The sequence below is a fragment of the Zootermopsis nevadensis genome, unplaced genomic scaffold (genome assembly GCF_977971745.1).
Source record: "Zootermopsis nevadensis isolate Lab colony 2312 unplaced genomic scaffold, Znev_1.0 Znev_ptg000024l, whole genome shotgun sequence".
NCBI classification, from domain to species: domain Eukaryota; kingdom Metazoa; phylum Arthropoda; class Insecta; order Blattodea; family Termopsidae; genus Zootermopsis; species Zootermopsis nevadensis.
In genome coordinates, this window is record NW_028259156.1 from 19,065,715 (window position 1) to 19,091,948 (window position 26,234).

Below are 26,234 nucleotides of genomic sequence, written 5' to 3' on the forward strand. Positions count from 1 at the left end.
AAAAAAGCAAAACAAGCATCTGAAAGAAGAACGTGGGACTGGGGAGACTCGGACGGTGACAGGAGAACGGCGTTAAAGTCGGCGTGTGAAGTGCCGGGAGCCGGGGAGTGACAGTTGCGTTTAACTTTATCAGTGAACGTCCTGTGTAATCGGAATATTCTGATCGAGACTCTTTTTCCACACAGAAGGACTACGAAAATGGTTTGTATCTGCAAGCCGCAATGAAGATTAAAACCACTGAGGAACGCAGATTCCGAAAAAGAAAACAACACATTTGCTGATGTCTATGGATTAGCCCCGTACCTTATCAGCATTTTGTCACACGTCAAAGATGCAGTAACAGTTAAGAGATGATTGCTGTTGGTTTGAAGCGCAACAAAAACCACGAAGTCTGCGAAGAAGCCACTTTCTTTCGTGTCGTCGCTGAACAACTGAAACACGACACAGCCGTATTATTGAGACTTTTAAATTTTATGAGAGATGTAAAAATACGGAGCAATGGCGGCGACAGCTGAGCCGAGAAGAGTTGGAAATGAATTAATGAAGGAATAAATTAGAGGCCGTGCTGCGTGTGGAGAGACAGTCGCTCGCTACATTACTGCTGCTGGCTGTCAGCTACACTTCCCAGCGCAGCGATAAAATGGATGAAATGGGGGGGGGGGGGGGCAACGCTTCGGGACAGTGTGATCCTCAAAGTCTGAGCGTTTCGACGGCGGTTGAAGGGCCTGGTCCGCCACAAACCGATTCTACGACAGAGGTTGTCATCATACTCACTGCTGTAGTGCTCCTGAATCCTCCAAGCTGTCTCGTTTCTGGTTTGCTGGTGAAATTTCGTATTCATTCTCCACATCTTCATTGATTCAGTCATCCATACATTAATATTCGGCGAAAAGTAAGAGACTTCCAATATTCATTCTTCCTTCCCGTCTGCAACATTATTGTGTTCCAGAACGCAATGCTTGTCAGAAGTAAATAAAAAATAAGCAGGATTTCAGTGTCTCACGGCGGTGAGTAAGAAGAAGGCTGTTTACTGGGTTGTAGAGCCATGCAGCCTAGTATAAAGAAGTTTTCCGACGTTTCAGATGTACGTACTACCTCCACCATCAAGGTGATGGCGTCGGCAAACGTCTACCAGACTACACGGTCGCCTTCGCCTTCAAAACCTCAAATCCCACGTACGTACTCTTGTCTTTCTAGGCTTTGTAGCTCAATTCGAGGCTTGGTCTTCCCTGCAGAACTTTCCTGCCAGATTTTGGAACCTTGGGCGGGGGATCAGCCCGTCGTAAGTGCAACACACTACGGAATGACGAACCAAATGATATTAGCGAGGACAGCCGATCGGTTTAGTCTGAAATGAAGGTAATCGTGAAACACTCTGTGGATGCTGTCACGTGACGACCTGCAGGGTGATGGATCACACAGCGACCTGCAGTTTTGGGTCCAATCACACCCACACCCCTATACATCATCATCATCATCATCATAAACTACCTACAGACCATACATACGGCCAGCTGAAGTTGCTGCTTCCTTACCGAGACGGTCAGCAACGATAAAGATGCTGACATATTTGGAAGGCTTTCAGTTTGTATCTTAGATAAACTTTATTGCGCGTATGTGTGTGTGCGCGTGTAATGACGCTGTATCGACTGCAGAATTTTGTAGGGGCAGTATGACAAATATATCTATTATTAACAGCAAGTTGACAGAATATGGCAACATTCTGTAACATTTGGGGTACTGAAATATTGCAAGTGACGACATACCAAGGGCAACTTGTGACTTCCAGTCAACAAACTGCGACGTAGTACGTTTAAACCTGCAGCAAATGCGTTATGAGCGATTTGACGACGTCTGAACATGAAGCCGGGCGTCTGTGACTATTTGCTCCCTGTAATCGGGGTCGCTGTTCCTGTTATCACCGGAGAAACCACGCGAGGTCTAATTGCCTTGTCAGCTAATTCAACAGAAACAAACTACTTAACAGCCGAGCATCTGGACAGAAACAACGAAGCAGCGGGAGGCGTCAGAAATGAGAGGAGAAATGTGCTCGACGCTGTACAGTCTGAGCTATTGAAAAAGCGTAATTAAATAACTACAAATAAATATGAAATGTGTAAATGTCTGTAAAATACTGAAATTAAAATGTATCTGCAAAGTTTTAGCTCACGGCATTCACGAGATGATGTTAATGGAGCGTCAAGGTAGCTGAGGCGCCAGTCTCTTCAGCAACAGACTGCCAATTGTCACGTGTCTGTCTGTGTATGAAGAGGAAATAGAAAAACGCACGCAACAGCTGGGGAAGAAATGAGAGCAGAAGAAAGTGAGCGATGAAATACGAAAAACGATAGAAATAAAGTTACGATAACGCTCATTAAGAAAGCCTAACAAAACATTTTACGAGACAGCGAAAGCCATTTTGGAGTGTGCGGTCACATCTGTCAGGATCTGGCATAGACAAGTGAAGGCTTGTTTTGTGAACACAAACTTAGGGATTGGAGGTTTACGAGCGTTGGTATTTCTCAGCGCAAAATGTAACTTTTCCTTTAAAACTTCTCTAGCGAATTTAAAAAATTCAGCAATTCACACGCCATGAATTACATCTGACAAAATGTCATGAAATTAAAAACAGAACCTAACCTACGTGTCTGCATTTCTAATTCTTGCAAAACTGTTTTGACAATTAGTTGTTTCAGTTATCAATAATCATAATAAGATTTAAGAACCTTTTTCGATAATCGCTTTATTTTACGAAACTGACAATTCAACTATGGTAGGTACTCAATCTTGAAAGTGTGATGACAGACGCACGTACGGAGTTTGTTACCCGCCGTCTTCAGAAATCACACAAAATGTAAGGATAAAAAATAATCTACGACCGTGTCCTTAACACAGAAATACAAAATGAAGATTTGCTTATTGTCGAAGCAGGTGAAATATATAGTCAGTTGCCTCTGGGCTTTAAAGCGATAATACATTGATGATTATTCTCTCTGGCAGCCAGAACTGCAAATTACTGTGTTTTTATCAGTCGCTAAGTGAAACCCCCAACCTCCAATATGTGTGAGTGGAACTGAAGTTATATTTCACGCTTAGGGTCACCACAAAAGAACAAAACACCCAATTGTTTGCCCTTAATAGTTATTTCGTCCTACTATTTATCTTCATTACGGACAGGGGTTTACAAACTTGCTTTCAGGGACTTTGCATCGGTACAAGAGAGAGGAAAAGAGGGAGACAGGTGGCAGCCATGTCGTCCGTCCTCCTGCTGAGCAAATGCAGAGAGCGACAATCCGTGTTGAAATTTCGTGAACCCAGTTCCAGTTGCTAGTCCTGCAAACAATGCCAATCACCGAGCACGTAAATTCCGCAGGCAGCCAGCGTTGGTTAGCCTCAATGCATAACAAAGGCGAGGAGAACGAGGTACAACCTCACCTTGTCCATTCAGCAGCAAATCTGCAAAGTTCCGCTTAAAGCACATGATTATCACTCTTTCACGCATCATAACAAAACAGCGAATTTTCACCCGCGAGTCTTGAATCCAACTTTCCAGTTACTTCAATAAGTTTCACAAGACGACAGCTGAAGTTCATATGGAAGATTCCTGACGAGACAGAAACTGTGGAAGTGTAATAAATATTGGAACACGTGAACACAGACTACAATACATTCAGCATTCCAGACTGAGAATTCTTAGTTTTAACCCAAATAAAGACATCGCTTTCGCTCGAACAAACCCGCGATATTCCACCCTTTAGCACAAATCATCTCAAAGAGGACCTGGCTTCAATTCGTCTTTCTCAGCAAAAGCTACACCTCGCTTCATTACCAGCGTTTTGTACCTAGACGGCTAACACGTTTAAATCGGTTCTCCTTTTACAACCGACTCGACCAAGCACCGATTGGCCACCATCAGCGGCCAACTCGACGGAACGAGATCTCGCATTAACCACTGCAAGACAAAGCAGCTTCAAGCTCCGTCTTCAAAGAAAGCGAGAAAAATACCGATGACTGCTCTTTCGCTACAAACGCATAAACAGTCGAGATCGGCCACAGCCGAAGTTCGTTCCCGCAGCAACACACGAGGTCTTTGGTTGTAAAAATCGCATTATTTTCAGCGCAGTGGCCATTAAACAGATTTCTAAGCAGATTTCATTCAAACGAACCCTGCCAATTTGCTTTCAAACTAGAAATATCACAGCAATTAGATTTCTTAATGCTCTTTAATGCTAAAATGGGCTATGTCGGCATAACTAATTTCCTATCAATATACACAATGTCAGCAAAGGTTCAGTTGCCTGTACCAGATTTTATTTTCACGAGCCAAAAATTCAATCTCTCATTTTAACAAGTTTTGTGTGAATTTAACAAAAATGGGAAAGACGTGTGTTTGTTTGTCCGTCCTCATGATTCATCAGCTAAGATATTAACCCCCCCCCCCCATGTGGTTAAAAACATTGAAGAACATTATTTAAAAACTTGAATTCAGACATCTAGCTTCCTCGCTGAGATTTAAACTCGACATCTTCCAAATAAGAACCAGGAGTGCTAACCACTCACACGCGGCATTCGATAAAACCAGAAGGGCCGGTGTTTTTGACCGAGATATCACGTGCATACCATGGAAAGCGTTTGTTGATCCGTCAGTGCGTCCTGTGAATCCCGAGCTCCCTTGCGTGGTGTCGTTTCGTGTCAATCGCGGCGGAAGGACCTGATGAACGCAAATCCCATTCATTCAGGCACTGAATCCAGGACTTCGTGGTCCATTACTCACGCTGTGCGACAACCCAATCAGCGCCCGCGGAGCAATCGGATCGCTTGAAACACGCGTAATGACGTCATGATGGGCTACACGGATTACAAGTTCGTATCCCAGCTGCTGTCATGCGCTACACCCAGAGCCGGTGGTGGGGGAGTGCGTGAACACAATAAAATGCAAAGCACGAAGAGACACGCGTGGCAACTCGCAGGTTATCACTTGAAGGATGCTGGGATAAACAGGACATGTAGCACGAATGGCATATGAAGGTCTAAAACGTTTTTCCGAAAATCTGAACAGAATAAATACAATCGGAGACGAAAGTTTATAAACCAATTTGCTACTCAGCCTTCTTATTATCACGTGGACCACACGTAAAGTGTGCAACAAATTCATCAATCACCATCTCCACTCGTGCGTATAAAATGCTGAGGACAAGAACGAGATTTTAAAGCACAAACGAATCGATACATCGTGCGGCGACACTGGGAACTGCTGGCGGATTACTACTGGGTCGCAGCCAGTTCTCATCATAACTCTGAATATTTATTAAAGCCGACGGGCATTCAGCGCCATGCTTGTTTATTTTAAGTGCGTTCAACGTCATTACGTAAGCAAATTATCGCGACTACCGACCACCAAACACGATTCACAACTGAAGTAAGCCGTAATAGACTAATAGACGTTTCAGTGTTACCCCGTGAAATGAGGCAGTATGGTCCTCGTCGATCGGTATGAAGCGAACTCTGCGTTAAAACTTCCTTCCCTTTGAAGCAGTAAGCGGAGGCAATATTTGCCACTTCGAAATTTTCACATAACTTTCATTATGCGCTGTTATAAAATCCGCGAGCCGGCCTGGACAGCGTTAGACAGAACGGGCGGCCGTTTTGGCTGCGGACTGCTTAATAGTCAGAACACGACGCCTGTTTCTGCACGAAGCGGACCCAATATTTGCAGGGAAACTCTATCTCACAGGTTTATGGGCTAGTACACCTGCAGGGAATCACTTAATTAAAAGCGATCAGCGATTGATTTCTTGATCGTGCTCTTATTTCTAGCGGGCAGTGACGTCATTTCATCGTCAGCTTACTTTCTTCCTAACACGGACGACGCGGAGCCGCCATCCAAACTGTCTGCCTGCCCACGAACATATTTACACTGACCGATTTTTATTAAAACTGGCACTGAACGTCATGACACCAGAGCTTTAAAACGTACAAAATAAATCACGATATCTTATACAAATTGTAGTACTATTTATAAACTCTTTAAATGTCCGCAGTGGTTCATCAATTATCTTGATCAAATTACAAGTAAACGAAAATTACGCGTGGTCGCCATGCTTCATAACTGTTCATGTAAAAATTCTGAGACTAAAATACCAATAGGCCAAGAGTAATTTTATACTGTCGAGTATCGTAGTCTAATTTATTGTACTATTACTGGAAGGACTGAGAAATCCCGCAAAATTCCATGTCAGGATAGGCGGTCTCTTGGCCTAAATCTGAACTCGAGTCCTGAAAAAAAGAGTCAGGGGTGCAAACCACTCGGTAGCGACATTCAAAATTTCCCATTTTTTCACGTATTTTTAATAACTCGGCTGTTGTAGCCATATGCAATTAGCCCTATTCAGTTCATGGAACAAACTACGAACCAGTAATTTGATCAGACATGTTATTCAGCGCTGCGTTATGAATGGCGCGATCAGATATAACCCGCGCGGAATGAAAGTGACGGTAAGTGAATTCTAATTGTCAACATAATTACAGCGGCCCAATGAGCAGCTGAAAAATATTCACAAAAAACATCGACAATGTGTCAGGTCCAGCAAAGTCAAAACAGAAAACCGGAAGAATAATTATCGGCACTGGTGTTTGTAATCTCAAAACATTTTACGCTTCACTTGCGAAAAATATTCTTTGTAAATTACTTCGGCTAATGATCCAAAAACGACTCGATTCTCCATTACTGTTCGTCTCCATGGAAACTAATTCCGCACGAAGTAAATAACATATTTGTGGTCCTTTTTACTTCAAATCTCAGGCAGACACACAAACATTCTTTATTCAACGACGCTGACTGAAACTCCGACGACGCAGCTTAGGATGACCGGCTCATTAATAAATAATGAATTGGAAAGGAGGTGACGGCTATTCCAGCACTTGTAGGGGAACTGAGTAAAACCAAGATGCCTTCTCCTTACCCGATGGGTCTCCGACACCTACGCCATGCAGAACTCTTTCTTCATAAACGAACAGTCGCCTTTCTCGTCAAATCTTTCTTTTTTTATGAATTGCAGAGGTAATTACCGTATTCATAAGAACCCACCCACTACTGGACTGCGCGCAAAGTGAGATGAATCCAGTCCGCTTCCAACCTCCCTCAATTTAATTTGAATGTTATCCTTCCATCTAAGTTTAGGTCATCCACTTCAGGTTTTCCGACCAAAATTTCTTACGGTCTGTGAAATGAACAATGCCAGCGCCACTCATGCAGACACCACTGTCAAGACTGGATACAATTACTAGGCCCGTTACAATATCAGGACAATCTTTAAAACCGGTCACACTCTCCGTGGTTTATTGAGTTCCATGAGACCAAAAACAGTCGAGAGACAGACTAGGCAGTGTGTGTATGGAATACCGTGTGATTGCGGTAGATGGTATATCGGCGAAACCAGCAGACCTCTGGAGGTACGCTTAAAGGAACACAAATATAATTTCAGACAGAGCCTGCTGGAGAAATCCAGATTGGCCCAACATGCGTACGAAGAAGATCATCATGTCTGTTGGGATGGGGCCAGAGTATTATTAACAGAACCCAATACCATCTACAGAAAATACAAGGAGGCTGCACACATGGCACTACTCGCCAACCCTATCAGCCAGCCTAGTTTGGATTTATCTGCTATTTGGATACCTGTAATCTCCGAAGAAATCCAAGTTGGGCATCGAGTTTCGAGCTGATATTCATGTGTATTTATTCCCACCTTTTGTGAGTTTTTGTTTTTTTGGCTTTATCGTGTTTATGAATTTTGATTTCTACATACTATTCTTTTACGTCCCACGGATGGATGGTGTGGTAATGTCTTTTTATTCCGGGACTTTCACTTTTTAATTTGTCCGGAGATAGGGATTAGCTCTATCTAGTGGGCCCAACTGTGTAGGAACCTGAAGACGGAGATAGAGTCCCATCTCCGAAACGTCGTTTTTTACGTTTTATATTTACTAGACGATGGATAATATCCAAGTAAATTTTTATTCAATTGACTCTTCACCATCGTCAAGAAGTTTTAGATTTGATAGACATGATTAGTGTTCTGTGACTCACTGCATGCCCTGGAACTAAACCCTGTCCTCACCGGCGACTATCAACCTGAACTATTGAAAGGCCAATAGGAGGCAACGCTATGGGAACACAGAGTGCCCGGAACATAAGCCCGGAATATCAGAAACACGGGGAGGAATGAAGAGTTTTATGGGACGGAACAAGGCATCATGTCTTAAGAGGCAGGCGGTTGAGTTCGGAGGAAATCAGAACGCTGCATCTGTCGACCTGTGTGTGCGTGCGTGCGTGCGTAATGCTTGTAATGCCTCGCTCCGCGTTGAGATGGGGCCCCAGAGGCAGCCAGCGCCCGTGTGTCAACAGTAAATCACGATCACCGTAGCTGACTTTCAGAAAACTTCTCGTCCCTTGTTCCTCGTTACTTTGCCACTTCTGTACTTTCCTCCCCGTGTAGTCCTCCTTATCTTTTTCATCATAACCTTTCTCGTTACATTGCAGTTATGCAGCCCTTGTTAATATTTATTTCCCTTCACACACCCTCGCCTTCTTGTTCCCCGTCCTTTACTTCAGACGAGCGCTGTGTTTAACACAAGGAAACAGACTGTCCTATACCTACCGCTTTTATGCAATTTGCCTCAAATAAAGGCTTAAAAATACGACCTAGCTTAAAATCCCACTGGTAAATTAATTTACAACCTGTTTTGTGGGTTTCATACGACTCCCGCTATAAACGTCGATTATTTCCTTAAACAGCGTTAAGCAGTTGATCTTTGTAATGGTGAAGAGTTGTGTTTTCTTCGCGGTACGGACTGATTCTTAAATATTATTTGGACAGTTTTCGTCTTAAAGTGGTCTCTACAGAATGAGGAATTGTCTACGATAAACAAAACGCATTTCACAACGAAAACAAAAAAACCGAAAATGTATTTAACTATATCAAGTCAATACATTAATGAAAAGAACTAGCCTCTATCATAGCAGTTCACACTCTTCGGAATTTGAGAGGAAAGAAATAGAACAGCGGCCGAAGAGACTGAGACTGAGTTTTACGTTTCAGGGCCAACTCGATCTCGTACTGAAATCTAATGGACGCTGCGTTAATTGGATTCGCCGGAACCCGTTACACTCTGCGGCGCCGTGGGAACCAATCAATCCAAACAAAGACGCCTGTTTGCTGTCAGAAGAAGTCGCGACGCCGTGCGTCTGCAGTCCGACCACTGTGACAGCACTTTGCGCTGTTTGTTCGAATTTCGGCTGGTACAGCCTTCATGACTGCTTCCTAATAATAATTATTGACTCTACCCTCCTGCTGCTTCCCCCCTTCTTTACGTCCAAATATCCTCCCTGGCACCCTCATGTTCCTTTCTCCGCTTAGGGGTATGAAGTCAAGTCGTAAACCCGTTAATATTTTAATATTTTCCGTCAAATCACAATTTGAGACATGACGTGTCTAGAAGTATTACTGTGTCGGGTCGAGGTTTAATACTGAATTCAGTATTAAACCTCGACCCGACACAGTAATACTTCTAGACACGTCATGTCTCTATCAACTCATCACCGACTAATATTGAACATCAGATGAACCACGCCATATAAAAAACAATACCTTCGTTCTAATATATAAGAGTAATCTGATAAGAACATTTCAATAAACTGCATAATATTGTAAATGATTGTAATTCGAGTTTTAAATTTTACCAATCTAATTTATACCTGAGGACGGTTAAATATAACCGAAACATGTCGTAAGAGACGTTCCAATTTGTAAATCGATCATTCGATGCGGAACGTGAAATGATATTTTAAATATTTTATATTTTATCATCTTATTAAAAATTGTGATTTGACGGAAAATATTAAAATATTAACCTAATTCACAATATGACGCAAATATACTACCTCGTAAACCCGTATAAAAGAACAGGCAAAATTACAGTTCCGTATCTTTCAGTCTTCGTGATTTTTTGCAGACAAAGTATTATCAACCAGGAAGCACCAAACAGTCCCTAAATTTTATTTTCCCGAACATTTTTCGTAACAGAAATCGAGTTACGTCCATTTTTGCTACCAGACAACGAACCTGAAAGAATAAGTCGTGGAGGACTACGCCAAAAACAGACGGAAGGATCAGCTCACAAGAAAATGAGATCGGCGAGGAACAATGAGCCCAAGTTTTGACGATGTGACGACACGAAGGGACGGACCACGGGGAGGAAGACGTGGGCGTATGACTGGATGTTGAAACAGGTAAGTCTGGGGCACTCTGACAACTCTGTCCCTCAAATGTCAGAGTCAATGAAGTTCATGATCGAACTTAAGGCAGGGAATTTCTGCACTGGATAAGAGACGCGAAATTTTCTGCAGAGACAGGCGGATAACACACAGAGGCGTATTTGCAACTTTTGTATAAACAATTCATTTACGTTTAGAATTACAAACATGGAGACTGTACGTAACTGAAGTTCTATCAGGTAAATTCAACGTAGCGAGAGTCTGCAAAAGCGAAAACAGAAACTTATAATTGAAATGTATAATTAATTAGTAATTTTTGCTACCCTCTTGCTAGCAATAGAGCGAGACAAGTGTCGTCGTTCAGTTATTCCCAGCAGTTGCAACAGACGATCCCTTGCCCTATAAGGAGCGGTGCGCCGTCCGGATGTGGTTTGAATGTTGCAAGACTGGGCACAATAGTTCGACAGAAGTTGCGTCTACACCTGCCAGTTCATACACGTTTCCTGTCCGATACTGTGCGGCCAATAAAAAATTTAAAACAGTCACATATCGGCAAAACTCAGGCGAAGTACGCGGCCCCTAGGGAATGTTGCCGACCCCTCAGAACGAGACACGCAGTAAAACATCGGCCGCGCCCTCGTAAAAGACGTGCAGCAACACATAAAATGATGATCCCTTTGCGAGGAATGGCACATTCAGCCGTCACGAGACATCGCGATGCGACGAGTAACGGACGGGTTCGAACTTCGACGACAACGGAAGCAGCCGCGTGAGGTCCAGATCGGATGCGACGCCGCATGAATGTCGAGGCGTCTCTGCAATAACTTGGTACGAGGACGCAGACGGAGGATGAATGCAGCTTCCTGGCAATGGCAGTCGCATCAGTGACCCTTCTGCTCAGCTCTGACGGCTGCCATCTCACGAGAATGTACATCGAAAGACCGCGGACGTTTGAAAACAAAGCGCTGGCTCTGAAGAGATTAATCGACACGAGAGCCCAAGAAAACTGCTCCGCGAGAAGCTTCACGACTTATGATAAAACAAGAGACAAATCAACAAGAATGAGATGGGCAGAACATGCAGCACGCAGGGTGGAAATCAGAAATGCACACAAAATCATGCTGGAGATCGCAAAGGCAATATACAAAACAGAGGATCTATACGCAGAGAGGACAATATTAAACTGGGTCTTAGTCAAATAGGAAACAAAGACTACTGGATTCTTCAACTGTCTGAGGATAGGAGCCTCGGAAGGACTTAAGCCTACGGGTTCCACAAAAAGCAAAGAATAACGCGGGTAGCTGAACAAAGTCCGTCGGCCTCTGTAACATTAGCAATGCAGCCAGACTGAAGACTGAACGCGCCAATGGTCTGACCTGTTGTACAGCAGACGCCGCCCCAGCATGGCTTGCTTCTGGAATGTTGCGCTGTGTTGTGTCGTGGAAACTGATCAAATTCTACGAGATTTTTAAGGGGAAAATCCCGGAAGATTTGCAGCCGTGTGACCTGAAATCTCACCTCGCCTGTTTCTGTTCCCGCAAATTAAAACCTCGACTTCTGAGGGACACAACGCGCCCCATAAGGCAGCGCACGCACGGTGTCAGCTGGGAACAGATTAATATTACTAACATCTTTCACCACGAACACGCCACGATAACCGCAGGCGAGTAATCGAACACTGTACTTCAGCGGGATGAAAGAGCGAGGTCTGCCACCTGGGTCCCACCCAGTCTGGGGACTCGCTTGGGTAAAGCGAACGGGTGTGAGGTTAGGAATCCGTGGAGGTTTATATATGTTCCTCGGTGCTTAAAAATACAGGAACAAGCTTTACCGGTGGCCTTCGTACTAATTTACTGCAAACGTAAATATATATATATTTTTTTTTCGTAAAGCTGATTATACTACAGACGTCACAAAGCGCGTAGTACGACAATGTTCTTCCTCAGTTAGTTAAATGTTCGTTATCCAGGAAGAAACCACATTAAAACTAATATTTGTAGATCTGAATGAGACGTGTATTTTACGTAAGGTACCAATCTTTTGTATGACGGAGCGTTTTCCAAACGTTCTCCTTGAGTTTCATATGAGGTAAGGATTATACAGGACCAAGTAGGCCCGAATTTTTAACGCTGGCGTCGAAACACAGAATAAGAGAGTCGCAGTTCATTAACACCAACAGCAATTATTGGCCATAATCGTGATTTGGTAGACGCTTTTCAGTCCTGGACCGCATCAATGTTGGCGATCGAAAAATTACCATTTACGAGGCACGGAAAGAATACAGAATGTTCCAAAAGACATACACGCATTATAATACGTAACATTAACCGTGTGTGAATACATATTTTGAGAGACACTGAAAAAAAAACTGATCATCAGTGTCGGAGGTGGGAGAGGAAGGGGTGGCGGTCAGACATAGCTCCCCATCACGCGCTCATTTTATACCCTTTGTTTAAGGAGCGCATGAAGGCGATGGGTTGCCAGGGAAACGTAAGGCAGGATAAATACTTCACTGCGTAATTTAAAACGTGAGAGTTCTCTTGGATTGCGAAGACCACCTTCATGTTTCCACCGTAACAGGCATTCAGACATCTTTTATCCAATTAACGCATATATTTCAGCTTACGCGCAAAACAAATAGTGTTTTAATTAACAGTATCTGCAGATAATTAACGAGCTTCGAACTCCTCCTCTAATTAGAAGCCAAACTAATTAATGACTCTGTGTGTGAGTTTCCCAGGGACTACTCAGTACCTACTGAATACTCAAATGTCCAGTGGTTCGACGGCAAAAGTGAAGGCTGGCCGCCCGCAAGATTTCTGCGACCGACACTAAAATTGTTTCATCTTCGCTGATTATACAATTTACACGAAGCTCAAATTGCAGCTCATGAGTTTTAAAACCGCGTGTGGTCGATCATGTGAAACGAAGAGGAAAATAATGTTAGAAGAAAATGCAAAATCAATTCAGATATTTCTGTGAACTGACATTCAGCTCTGCAAGGATACTACCGTCTCCATGCTAGTTAATCTACGCTGTTGAACAGAACAAAATAAAACCAATTGCAACAACGAGGACCACAACTGGTTCAATTATGTTTACTAAGGCAACAAAAATAATTCAGAACGCATTCACTCAGCCAGTATTAAGAAGTCTTGCTAAATAAATAAATAAACGGGGAATTTCGGGTTAAAGGTGATTCATATTTTATCCTTCTACGCTTCGTAAAACCAACGCTCCAAGTGACCAGGAGAAAAAAGTCGCAAGACGTCCTCACCCGTCCATTCTATTTGTTCAAACAGTCGTTCGGCGACAAGGACCCCGGATTACGTGTTGCTTGAAGTGCATTATGTAAGATTGCCTTCCCGGTTCCTGAGATGTGGAACGTGGAGTAGCTTTCAAAACTGCTTCTCGGGTTAGCGAAGCGTCGCGTCTCGTTTCTGAATGCATTCGTACGTCAGTTTCTCTAGATCCTGCTACGCTAATGGAGTCGGCGAGACGCGGATGTCACAGATGTATCGCTCATTATGTGCGCTTACGTACAGTGGGATCTTGCCCACAATTTCAATAGACAGAAGTTTGTAAATACAATTCCGTAAGCGTAGCTAGAATATGCGAATTTTGCAAACCTTACACCACGCAGCACAGTCTTTCTCGAGAAGATGATAGTCGCTCACCTTGTCAGGAAATTCCCCTTCTTTTAAGATACTCGAAGGTTCAATACCGTTTTCACAAAGTCCCACCACTGTCTAATCGTGCGCCAGTTTAAGTCAGCCCACATCCCCATATCATAATCCTTTCACATTCATTTTAATATTATCCTCTCATCTACGCCAAGTCTTCCAACTGATTCTTCAGATTTTGTCACTAAAACTTTGTTGGCCTTGTCATATTCCATGTGCGTGCTCCATGACCCGCTCATCCGGTGAGATTTTATTTGATGCTGAAACAATAGACATTATAAAGAATGCAGATCATAGATCTTTTAAAAATCAATCGTCACAGTCCGCCCGTCCGTCTGTCTGTCTGATGCTCTATCGCTACTCGAGGGCCGCTCAGAATGCTCAAATACGAGCAACGCACGGCCTTGGGACTTGTGTGCGTCGTTACACACCCAAGTCTACAAATTTCTTAGCAACAGAAATAGTCTGTGAAGTTACCCCCACTGTTTAACTGAGCACGACATGAGGGGGGGGGGGGTGACGTTCTTAACCTCGGCACCAGATGGAGGCTACTGATTAGATTCATGTCCCGGCCGTCTTACTCCTAGGAATAAACCTCGGTACATGTTGGATAGGAGGCTGGATGGACCCAGAGACGAAGTGGAAGCCATGCCCGGTCATCGACTGAGCCGTCTCAGGTGCCTGCGCGCTGGCAATCCCTGCCTCGTGATAAATCACGATTCGTCTCACGCCAACACCAACAGCAAAGCAACAGAAGTCATCTCTCCGTCCTACTGTTTACTTTGCAGAAGGCTTAGATATCCCGACCCAGAAACAGATGTCGCTGTGCCAACATAACAGAAAGAAAATCCCACCGATGTGACGGGAGACTGATCCCCCCCCCCAGCAGTCAATATCCAGACGACGGTCGTGCGCATTGCTCGCCGGGAAGACATTTGACACTCGCCCTGAACGTCGTGCATTGAGCAGGAAAAAAGGGAAGAGCGACCAAGCGTTAGGGACGTGGCTTGAGCTGGCAAACTATGAATCGAGGGCCAACTATCGCCCGCGTGTAGCAATTGGTCTCAATCATCGGAGAGTGTCTTTTTATAGAAATGTTTTCTGGCTCAGGACAACGACCAGCGGCGAACTCTTGTGAAAACGGTAATGAACTGTCGGGAAATTTCTGACCAGATGAGAGAATATTAACCTTTGAAAGAAGACTTTGCCCCAAACGAGTTAGTTAACCCTTTGAAGCCGAAAGTCGTCCGAATAAGTTGGTCACTCAGTCGGTACCACAAGGAAAACACAGCACTTAACCAAAGATCAACTAATTAATGCTGTTTAAGGAAAAATCGTAGTTTATTCTGAGAACGATATAAATCGTGTGAAGAGGACGCGCGCGAAGTAAAAAGAAAAGAAAGTACGGCCGCGTACACACGTTCGACTCTGCTTGTTAACAGACAACAGAGGAAGACGAGAACGTGCAATTGCATTGTTTTCAAACGTTTAACATCAACGAAAAGACGCTCATCATGAAAAATGTAATATGACGACATGCGAAACCAAAGACCGAAAAAGAACTGAGGGCGAAACAGATCTGCAAATGGATCCGGCCTGCGCAAACAAAGACAAGGCACAACTGTCCACGCTGATTGCTTCCTCTTCCGACTTTCGAAGCAATTTTAATGGCTTCAAAATTCGTGCTGAGGAGACCGTGACATAGGACTTGAAGCACGCTCCACTATAACGACCTGCGTTTGATTTTTTGGCTGTTCAACCTTCCGCTGCAAAAAGTGTAAACCGACGAATGAAGTAAGGTTCTCTCACGACGTGACGCTGGAAGTGTCGACGTTGTCCTGGGTTGTGACGTCGCGTGGCGTAGATGCCATCATTTCCGAGAAACGTGCTGCCTGCACATCTAGGTATGAAAATGGCGCCTACAAACACGTTCACAAATTTCTGCAACCAGAAGAGCATCGCCAGCCATCAATAAATCAACCAATGAATGGCAAATAATGAAGAAATGAGACGATGAATGGCGACTGGAGTAACTAATCGATGGAAGAGTGAATAAAGAAGTAAATAAAAATAAATGATTGGATATTGAATGTGCAATTCGTGAAGTATTCAATTAGACAACCCACGAGTGCACTAAGGAATGGATGTATCGAAGGTTCTTCAACGGAATGAATTAGCAAAGCCTAATAAGGCTTACTTCACAATTCCTAGTTAGGGCATTTGTTCCACAAAGAGCCTACCTGACGAGGGGCATCAAGCATGAGCGAACAATGACGTATTAAACACATTGCTCTTCCAACGTGCAGTCACAGGTTTTTCTATTGTCTTTCTGGCACTGTTGTTATCCAGCCGTTTACTGGAATGTAGCTGGTGTCAATTAAATGGTGAAATAAAACCAGAACTCCCGCGGGGGTTTTTAAATCTGGACTGGCAACTCCAGACATGATTTGGAAACTTCATAAAACTTTCCTCGTTAATATAATAGCACTGCCGTTTCACGGATGTCCGCAACCTGAGGGCAAAGGCTGTGCTACACAAATAGTTGCTCATCTCACCAGACATCAATCCGTACAACGTGGGTACGGGCCTATTTCACCAATCAGACGGAGCATCGCCCCCCCCCCCCCCACGACCAATGGGGAACCTTCTCTTAATTAGGTCCCACTCTGTTCTAAAACACTATGAGATTATACTTTTTCAAGGGCATTTACACAATTTCACTACAACAGTCAAAAATAAAAATAAATACATTTCTCTTCTACCGAGTGCTCATTTAAAGCACAACCCTCGCTTTCATCACAAACTCTAGCCACTGGGCTCTGGTAAAAACCAGTAAAATCCAACTCATATCCTCAGAATAAATTTTCCTACAATCCGTTTAAAAATTGCCTTCGCATATGTGCCAAGTTTTATCACGATTTACAACAGCAATTTTGTACTTATTTCGTGTTTCCCCACGTTTGCTAAACGACCTCTTTAAATTTCTTTTGTGTGCGTATCCTGAAAACACTAGGTGCAGAGAGTAAATTATGTACGCACAGTGGATTAATTTCCCCCCGAGTTTCCACCAACGATAATGGACAGTCAATGCAGCCTCCGTCCGTAGAACTTTGCACTTCATTTCACATGGCGCTGACGCGAAGCACAGACAGGAAATTGAAAGCAACTTCGTCTTGAAGTTGTCTGCGATCACACTATCAACTCCGCTGAAACGAATAGTCGATTTTCAAACACAAGACGAGAAGTGGATTAAAAGAATATCTGTCTTACAGATGAGGGCATATGCACTCTGAGGCCTGCATGCAAAGCAGCCGGCCGGAGAGACACAGAGGAAAACAGCGTCAGTCTCCTCACGGGATATTCAAATTCTTGCCTCCACAGGTCTCAAATTTATTTATTTCCCATCGTCTCTTGCAGAGAACAGAAAACGCAAACATGTAATTACCTGCCGTCAGTCAGTTCTGGGGTTAATTTCTTTCACAGAACGAAGAGGGATATTTCAATCCGGAAAGTTACTGGTTCTGAGTTCGATGGGCTGGACTCGATTCCCTGTAGGTGTCAGAAACACCACAGAGAGAGAAGTTAATTCAGTGCGACATATAGATGCGAAAACTAAGGATAACATTAATATGAATTTTAAGTATATTATGGGGCTGCGGACTTGAAATTAAACTGTTTCAGAATTACGTCAAGAACGGTAAATTTCTGTGACAGGTCACAATTGATCCTCAGTGTGTGTAAAACTTTGATTTTGTATCTGAGAAACTATATATATGTAGTCGTTAGTAGATCTAATTTTGAAAATAATTATCATAATAATCACTTCAGTACATTAGGAAATCTTAGTATTCTAGCTTCAGTTTTCCATCTTCTTCTTGGACAAACAATAAGTCTTCTTCCTCTTGAGAAGTTGGAAACAGAAGTAAATCACCAAATAACGTTATTAATGAATAAGACATTTTAGACTCAGAAGAATGGAATCTGTCGTCAATGCTCTTCCCTGAACCAGAAAGCTCGGTTTGAAAGTTTTACGTCAGCTGGACCAACTCCATCTTTCAGTTTAGGAGACATTTTGAACTCCGCCACAAGACAGACCAAATCGCTTCAACATTCGGAAAAACAAAGAGTGGGACCTTATGCACCTCTCGAACTCTTGCCACTCAGACAGAGGCGACATTCCGCTGAAACAAACGACTCTGTTCTCGGACCGATTCTTCTATCTTGGTCAGTTTCCGATTTTCACCTGGAATCAAATTCAATAAAAGTTTTCGGAGTTTGGACCCTCCTAAGTTCTCTTCCTGGTCTTGAGGAACAAGCATGTCAAGTTTGGTGCAAATCGGTTCATCCGTTGTCGATCTACAAGCCCGGAGAGCCGAAGGTCGCCATACCCTGTCTTCACGAGGATCGTGGAATTATGCGCGAAGAGTTTCCTTTGACCAAAGACGACGGTTCGCGCGTTGCCATGGCTACGTGATCCCGGCATCAGGAGCAGCTTTAAGAAAATTTCCCGCGACGTTGCACTCGCTTTGGCCATTATCAGAACACGTGCATTACGCCAACTGAGATGAGAACTCCTGCCTTGTCTGTAGAAACCACAGGGGCCACAGACAGTTTCTTCTCAGCGTCTGCAACGAGGCAACGCAGTAACGCACCTCAAGGACAGAGCGAAGAGTAGGTCCTGTGTACAGATGCGTCATTTACGTTCATAATGTTTTTTTCAAAATTCAACGGTATTCATTTCCAAAACCTTTCATTACATGTATTACCTTTAGCCGAAAATGTTAATGGAGTTTATTATCATTTAGTAGTACCTAAACAAGAACACTGTATAAAAAAAGAAACCACAAAACATATAACTTCTGTGATGTGTATAATACTTCAACCTATTCCGTATGAACTCAGACGATGATTAATTTCTTTAAAAATGCTCGTTTAGAACTGAGTCATCAAATGCGAACGACATGCAGAATACCGTTGGTAAGAAAAATCAATTTTTTCAGTTTCGCAGAACGGGAAAACTTTTGTAAAAATAATTCCAATCCACGTTAACAGCTTGTACGAGTAGTCTGGGAAAGAAAGGTGTTTACCGATTTCCGTACGCCTGCAGAGTGGTGATTAGACTATATGCTGGACAGCGGTGGCGGAGAAGTTGCTGCTTATACACGGCGAAAGAAACATTCTTATTCACACGTCGCGGGGCAGAGGAAACATAGACGTTGATCTCCTGCTATAACGTCGGTCTACGCTGGCATTTGGGAGGGTGGGGCAAAGAAATACGAAATCGAAGAAGTAGTTCTAATGTCATTTCCTAATAAAAAAGCTATCGCTTTCCGAAAGTGCACAAATTTCTGCAATGTATAATTCTTTATTCTTTTCCCCACTGCCAATCAAAACGACTCAAATTTTGGATCCATCCCCTTGCGGATAAAACATTTCGGTTGACAGTTCTCTGCAGACGATATTATTCAACTCCATGTCCATTAAGTAAAAAAAAAAAAAAACTGCTTGAAAATAAATAAATGAAGATGACTCTCTTATATGGGATGTTGCACCGTGTAACCTGGTAGAGTGTGGCCGACGTTTCAGGTGCGCTTACTGTCTCCATAATCACGGCGGAGCATTCCACAAGACAGCCACGTTCATGCTCACTGCCGTGAACATGCTGCCCGTTTCATTTCTAGCGTTCAGCCATTGCTCTGGAACTCGCCATCATGTCTGTGAGACAGGCCATCAGCTTCGCGCCTCTGTAACTTTTAACGAAATTAAGAAAAATAGCTGGCAATTAATCCCTCCGTTTTCTTTGTTTCGTGCGCAAAGGACGAAATGAAACACCAAACTGCAGATTAAAGAATGCTAATTTGCATTTAAAGTACCAGACAAAATCACTAGATAATATTTTCTTTACACATTTTACATGCATTTTTAAAGTTTTCCGCTCTTGTCGCAGTAACGAACTTCACATCAGCGGCAAGCCCTTCTCTGGCCTCGAATTTGAACAAGCTCCAAGCTAATCTGTACGATAACGCAAGCAGCAGAACCCGCGAGAATCTTCCACGAAGTCAAACGACCGCAGTCCGACACATTAAAAAATTCCTCGTTTTTCATGGAATCCAAAGCATCGAATTGTCCGTAAGCCAGGTGAATCCTGTTCACACACTCCCGCCCGATTTCTGTACGGCCCTGACTGGCATCATCACATCTAGGTTTAGATCTTCCAAGTGTCCTCTCCTCCTCAGGTCAGACGGGCAATGCAGCACTCGCAGGAACAGCCAAGTTCTGAATGAAATATAGCAGGCAGTGAAAGGGCTCGCCCAACCGCCGGTCCCTGCCAGATGACGCTCGTGCCTATTCGCACGTTATCACGATTATGGAATCGCCTGCAGAACAAACTGGACTGACCATTTCGCAGGTTTCTATCGATAGTTGTCATATCGAGACTAAACGATTGCATGACCTGCAGAGAAAGCATTTCAGCTTCGTACTCTGAAAGTCCTGAGCTCGAATCCTTGCACCGACTAGGAACGATTTTCACAGCTCCTCGCTACAGCAACCTAAATATGACACAAATCATCTCTCCCACAACCTTTCCAATTCATACTTAATAATCATTATAATATTTCGTGACACCGTGAAGACTAGTACGCAGATAAAGTTTCGGAGGAAAATGCTTCCTCCATCTTCAAGGCTGAAGTGGCATTGCTGGTGTCTATGTGTATAAATATATATTAGAATCAAAGAAAGAGCAGGGGATGTGTCGCAACCCGCAGCAACGACTCCGTCGTCCTCACTGCCGTGAGAACCTCAAATCTCACACCACAAATACAGAGCACGCAGCTGAGCACAACTTTGCTGCACGCAGTCTGCGTAAGGAACGACGACGTACCGCGCCTGTGATCATGTCCCCCAATACGATCACATATGCTTTATGTTAGATAAATGTAAATTCTCATATAACGCGGGTACTGAAGCTGTCCCCCCTAAACCCGCTTTATATCGATGTTCCACTGTATTCTTAACTTTTTAAAACGCATTCTAATGTTATAGAAATTGAACTGTGCCTGCCAGTTCACCGCTCGCTACCTCCTCAACTTTGCCGTAAATTTACATAGCAGTAAACACAACTCTGGGGCCACGCATACATTAAGTTGATTCGATTCTTTCCTCCCGACCCGAATCCCAGCAGCTCTCTGCATTCAAATGTATGCATTACTCTTACATCTGTCGCGGAAAGCGACCGTGTTTTCCAATGAAACAGTTCAAATATACAGACTGATAACATTTTAAACTGCAGGGAATTACAAATAGCGATGGAGAAAGGTCGGCGTGCATAAAGGGTTTAAGTGAAAGGCTAGGGACCCACTGGCGCGACTAGCCGCGTGCGGCGTGTCGACTGTTGTCGCCGCGTCGGTGGGACCCTAGCCTAACTTGCACAAACAGCAACGACAGACGTGTGGATGGGTCGAATGGTTAGCACTCCTACTTAGCATTCAGGATGACCCCGTCTTAAATCTCGGGGCGAAGTTGAGACCTCTTGTCCGAGTTCAATGGCGTCTTCACGGGCAATCAGCTTTGCCAATTGGCCGTAACACCGGCGTTACGAGAGCCGTCCATCATCATCAGGGATACAATACCTGGCAGCGTTGCGTCGCGCGGCTGATTAACCGTGAAGACGTCCTTGAATTTAATCGCCGCTAAAGCTTCGAGGTCACAAAGTCACGACTGAGGTTTTAGTGATCTTCCTCGGTTCCTCCAGAAAAATTCTGTTTCAGTATCTTGAACGCGCCATTAACACTTATTTTTCCCATCATTCCTAATTCAGCATTCACATTAATTCAGTCATTTTATTGTATGTAACTTCAGCAACAGAAAGAACGTCGCCAAATCAAGGATTGAGCTGAAATCTAATAGAATTTCTTATGAGTGTCTGTAATAAAACAAAGAGCAAGGGAAACAATACACGTAAGCCCTTCTTGCTCGCGTTCCTTGCTTGTTGTATTTAGCGGTAAACAAACGACAAAATGTTTGCAAACGACAAACAACTTGCTGGTCAGAATATAATTAGAAACGTAAAAAATCGATAAACTCGACCGTGCCGAGACGATGCCACACCGTCAAATCACTACTCGAAGATGGCAGCAGTATGATCCTTCGATACGCTGGCATCTGCTTATACGTTCACACAGAGTTTCTACCCAGAAGACCAACACCAACATCTTTATCATCAAGAGAACTTCAAAATTTCACAGCCAGTCAGTCGGTCAACATCGCGCTAGAGCTAAGGAGTCCGAATTTCTGTCCAGAAGTTGAACCAAGTGACGTAATATTTCGAAACTAGCCGAAGCACTCAGGGTGTGCGGTACTAATTCTGGAGTGAAATACAGCCCTTCCATTCGATTCAGTCTCGCTCGATGTTCAGTTACACTTCTAGGGACCTCCAGGGAAACCTAAATCTTTATTCCAGAACAAGACCCGTCCCGTCCCTTCACCTGACCCTGAGCCAGGGACGGATAAATTTGAGTAGGGACGCTGAGGAGAATATTTGGATCCAAGATAAAATAAATGACAGCGAAATGTATTATGTAACAGGCCTAGTCTACTGTCTGTGTCGAGGACACCGCCACAAAGTCCAAATGACGACGCGTAAGTGTACACTGATCTCAGACTGACAACGGGATATCGGCTTTGACCGACATTTCGGTGAACTGCTTTATAATATGCGCCACAAATGTGGGAAACTGCATAGCAAAGGCTAAACCCGTCCAGTGAAATCATCTCTCACGTAAAATAATGAAACAAAGTTCTCGTTCCAGCCGTCTCGAAGTACTTCCCTTTCAGACACAAACACGAAGCGCTTAACCTCAGCACAGAGCAAAAGTTACACTTTGTAATGTCTGCGTGCAACGAAACGTGAAGCAGACAGCCATAATGTCATGTACGGAACATGACATGTAACATTTCGTGGGGGGGCGAAGCTTTGAAACGTATCAGGTGAACGTAACATGCCGACATGAAGACCACAGGAGCAATGACCCAATGACCCAATATGACACGCTAGTGACCGTGAACAGTGACCGGCGTCGATCATATTTCCTGTGTTACATACCGTGGTGATATTTTATTTGGAGTGTACTGTACGCGGCCTGCTGCCATCCCTTCCAGCAACCTTCTGGTAAGTGTCTCGCTCCGAGGTTCCAATTCACAAAGTTCAGCGGCCAAAAAACCTGGAACGCAGTGCACCTCGTCCACGGTTGATACCGTTAACAGCTAGAGCAGCCATCTTGCTGCCTCTCAAGCGTGGTTTCCTAGTCTCTCTCTCAGCCACCTGCTGCCCGCCTACAGATGTGACAATATCTCCTTTGGGCACACGGCATGCTGCTCTTACAGTCTGCAGTCAGTACTGACTCAGCCCCCGATCTTGGTACAAACGCACGCTATCGCCCGCTTTAAAGCATCCACGTTCGTTGTCTTTCCGCCTTACTTTCGTAACCTAGCAACCACACTTACGCCGCTTTTGCGACGTAGGTGTTACGAGCGACTCGCTTACCTAATCGCATCAAGAAAATAACACCCCCGATGACACGAGCCGATTCTGCACTCCTGTCTATGCATCAGGCTACTCAACTTCCTGAACACGGAACCTCACACACGATGGTGGTACAATTCGATTAGCTGCTGGTATGCCCAGTACACGTCACTAGCATACAAAGAACGCCAATTAACCTGTCTTACGTAATTTAGTGTACAGAAACAGATTTGGTGTGATGTAAGACTGGGAATAAAGTGCATGGAATCGTGGATTTCTATTGATGTTTAAGTACACAAGAACTTAAAACACGTTCGTTAGATCAATCGTTAGCTCGACCGCCAGAATTGCGAGGTGATATTTCGAGCTGACTCCGTATAGATTCCTATTTTTTTCTAATTCTTAAAAATCAATGTTGACGGTATATTTCCATTATTTTTTTAAAAAAAGACTGGAAATTCTTACATATTACAAATCTACATATTGTTTTACACTTCTTCGCATCTGAGCGACACATAACACTGTGATAAGAAAGCACAGCTGTTTTAAGATAAATTGACATAAAAACACGCTAATCTTGTACATACTCAAATATAATATAGAAGAATTTAACGGAACTATCAAGTACACTTCAATTTTAACAAGTTTTAATATGCACATCCATGAATCTAATGTTCATAGTAAACAAAAGCGGTTTGGCAAATTTTTATCCTGTCATGAAAGTTATCCGAAATTCGTGTTATAAAACGACAGAGTTACATATTTTAACGTAGCTGGATTTGCATCCATGAACAGATTTCGCCCATTAAATTTCCATATCTGAAGTCCGGTCTATTCAAAAATTTCAAGTAGCTCTGGATATTAACAAAGCAGGCTTGCTCCTGCAACACAGCTTCGATTCATTCTCTCTCTCCGTTAGCCTCAAAGGGAAAGAGCAACGCGAAATCCGATTAAAATATTAGTTCGAACGGATTGGAAAGGTGGCGTCGAGAGCCCTCTTAGCGATTTCGAGTTCCTCACTGGTTGGACTTTACAGCTGGCAGCGAAGCCAAGAGCAGGGTCTCTGCGTTGTGCCCAGCCACAAGATTTCGCTCTATCCACTTAATTAAATACAGGCCTGTAACATAAGGTAACAGCACTTACTCTACGTGTCAGGTAAGGCGACACAGATGAGACTACATAGAAGACATTCGACGGGAGACGAGCGATTGTTTGTGTGTGTGTGGAAAAGCTGGGACAATGGGAAGGCTTTAACGAAACTGTGGCACGGTAGATACGGAGGGATTAAGGCACCGCTCAATGGAAAACGGTCCCTGAATGCGCCGACTGTAATGAGCCTGATTAATTTATACCACGTTTATGCAAGTTTTTATACCGATGATGAAATTCACAGCATGCAGCTGGCATTACTTCAAATTCCTCTGAATTAAAATCGCGTGTACAACACGCACAACTCATTAGTTTGCGTCCCAGAGGTAGTCAAAGCTTCAGTCTTAAACCCCTGACAGTCATGTGTTCGACTCCTAAAACCGCTCATTCAAAACCTACATTTTCCATTCCTTACTGTTCTTAGCACAATGGCAAATCACAAAAGGTACACGGTTCGAATACCGGTCCGAGTACAGTCATTTTAACGCTGGAATATTACCTTCCAAGACACCTTCCTCCTTAATCCCTTCCCATTCGTCATCAGCAGTAAAGGCGCCAATCCACTCTCGAGTTAAGTTTATTGAAATCCCAAGGGTTCAGAGGTGAATGTGGAGAGTAGATCCGGTGGAGTCATACCTCCAGGTCTCTTATACGTATTTCAAATATTTACACAGATGGATCGTCCTATAGCTTACGCAGCTCTGTAACAAAAAGGACCAGTCAGCCTTTGCACCCCGCAGAAACAGACTTAAGCCACGCCGTTATTAAACACCACTTTCTATCTTGCACACGCAGCTAACAGCATTATCAACTTACCCCATCTTTCTCTTATGCAAATATTTTCTTTGCATTTTTTAAAGATGCCTTAATTTTATGATTTCCTCTCAGGGCGAAAGACCAACATAAAACGTGTTAAGAAGAATGGAAGATAATAAGAACGACTAGAAGCGGAAACGACACACATTTCTCGCTTATTTTTCTGTTTTTGGGATCAGCAGAGGAATTTGACGCTCGGAATTAGGGTCCATCAAAAATTAATTTCCCCCCGCCACCCCCCCATCAGGCTCTGCTTCGGGCTGCCAGTCCCAGATCTCTGCGCCATCAATTCCAGCGCACTGAGCGAGTCCGCTCTCTACAGGCGCAAATACCCGCCCGTAGTTTCGCTACCACACTGGCTTCTTGCGCCACAAAATTCTTGGTTTTACTTTCTGTTAGTCAGCCACCCAGAATTCCACTGATCTGGCAGCAGACAAGAAATAAGATACTTTTAAAGGAAACCGAAAATCTCTCATCTCCTGCTGTAAGCCTTCAAAGGCATTTCTTCGCAGGACGCATCTCAAGGGTCCTCTTCCCATGGACCAGGCCATTAACCAGATTAAAAGTGATGCAAGTGCGGCTAACGTGACTACCTAATTCTAGAAGATTCTTTGTACTTCAGTTCAACCATTACGCCTGGTATGAGAAAAATACCGGGTTCCCCATGACGAAATGCCTCTGACATCGCCCTGAAGATGGAGGCAGTATATTGCCCCGAAATACTGGCATCTATATACAGGTCCACATGGCGTTACGACACAGAAGACCAGTATCGACACGGTGTAAG

General features: G+C 43.7%; 1 protein-coding gene across 3 annotated transcripts in view; it reads right to left on the reverse strand.

Moving 5' to 3' along the window:
- LOC110835714 (uncharacterized) overlaps nucleotides 1–26,234 on the reverse strand; it is a 75,455-nt gene that overhangs the window by 11,713 nt on the left and 37,508 nt on the right. The gene's annotated exons all lie outside the window — the stretch shown is intronic.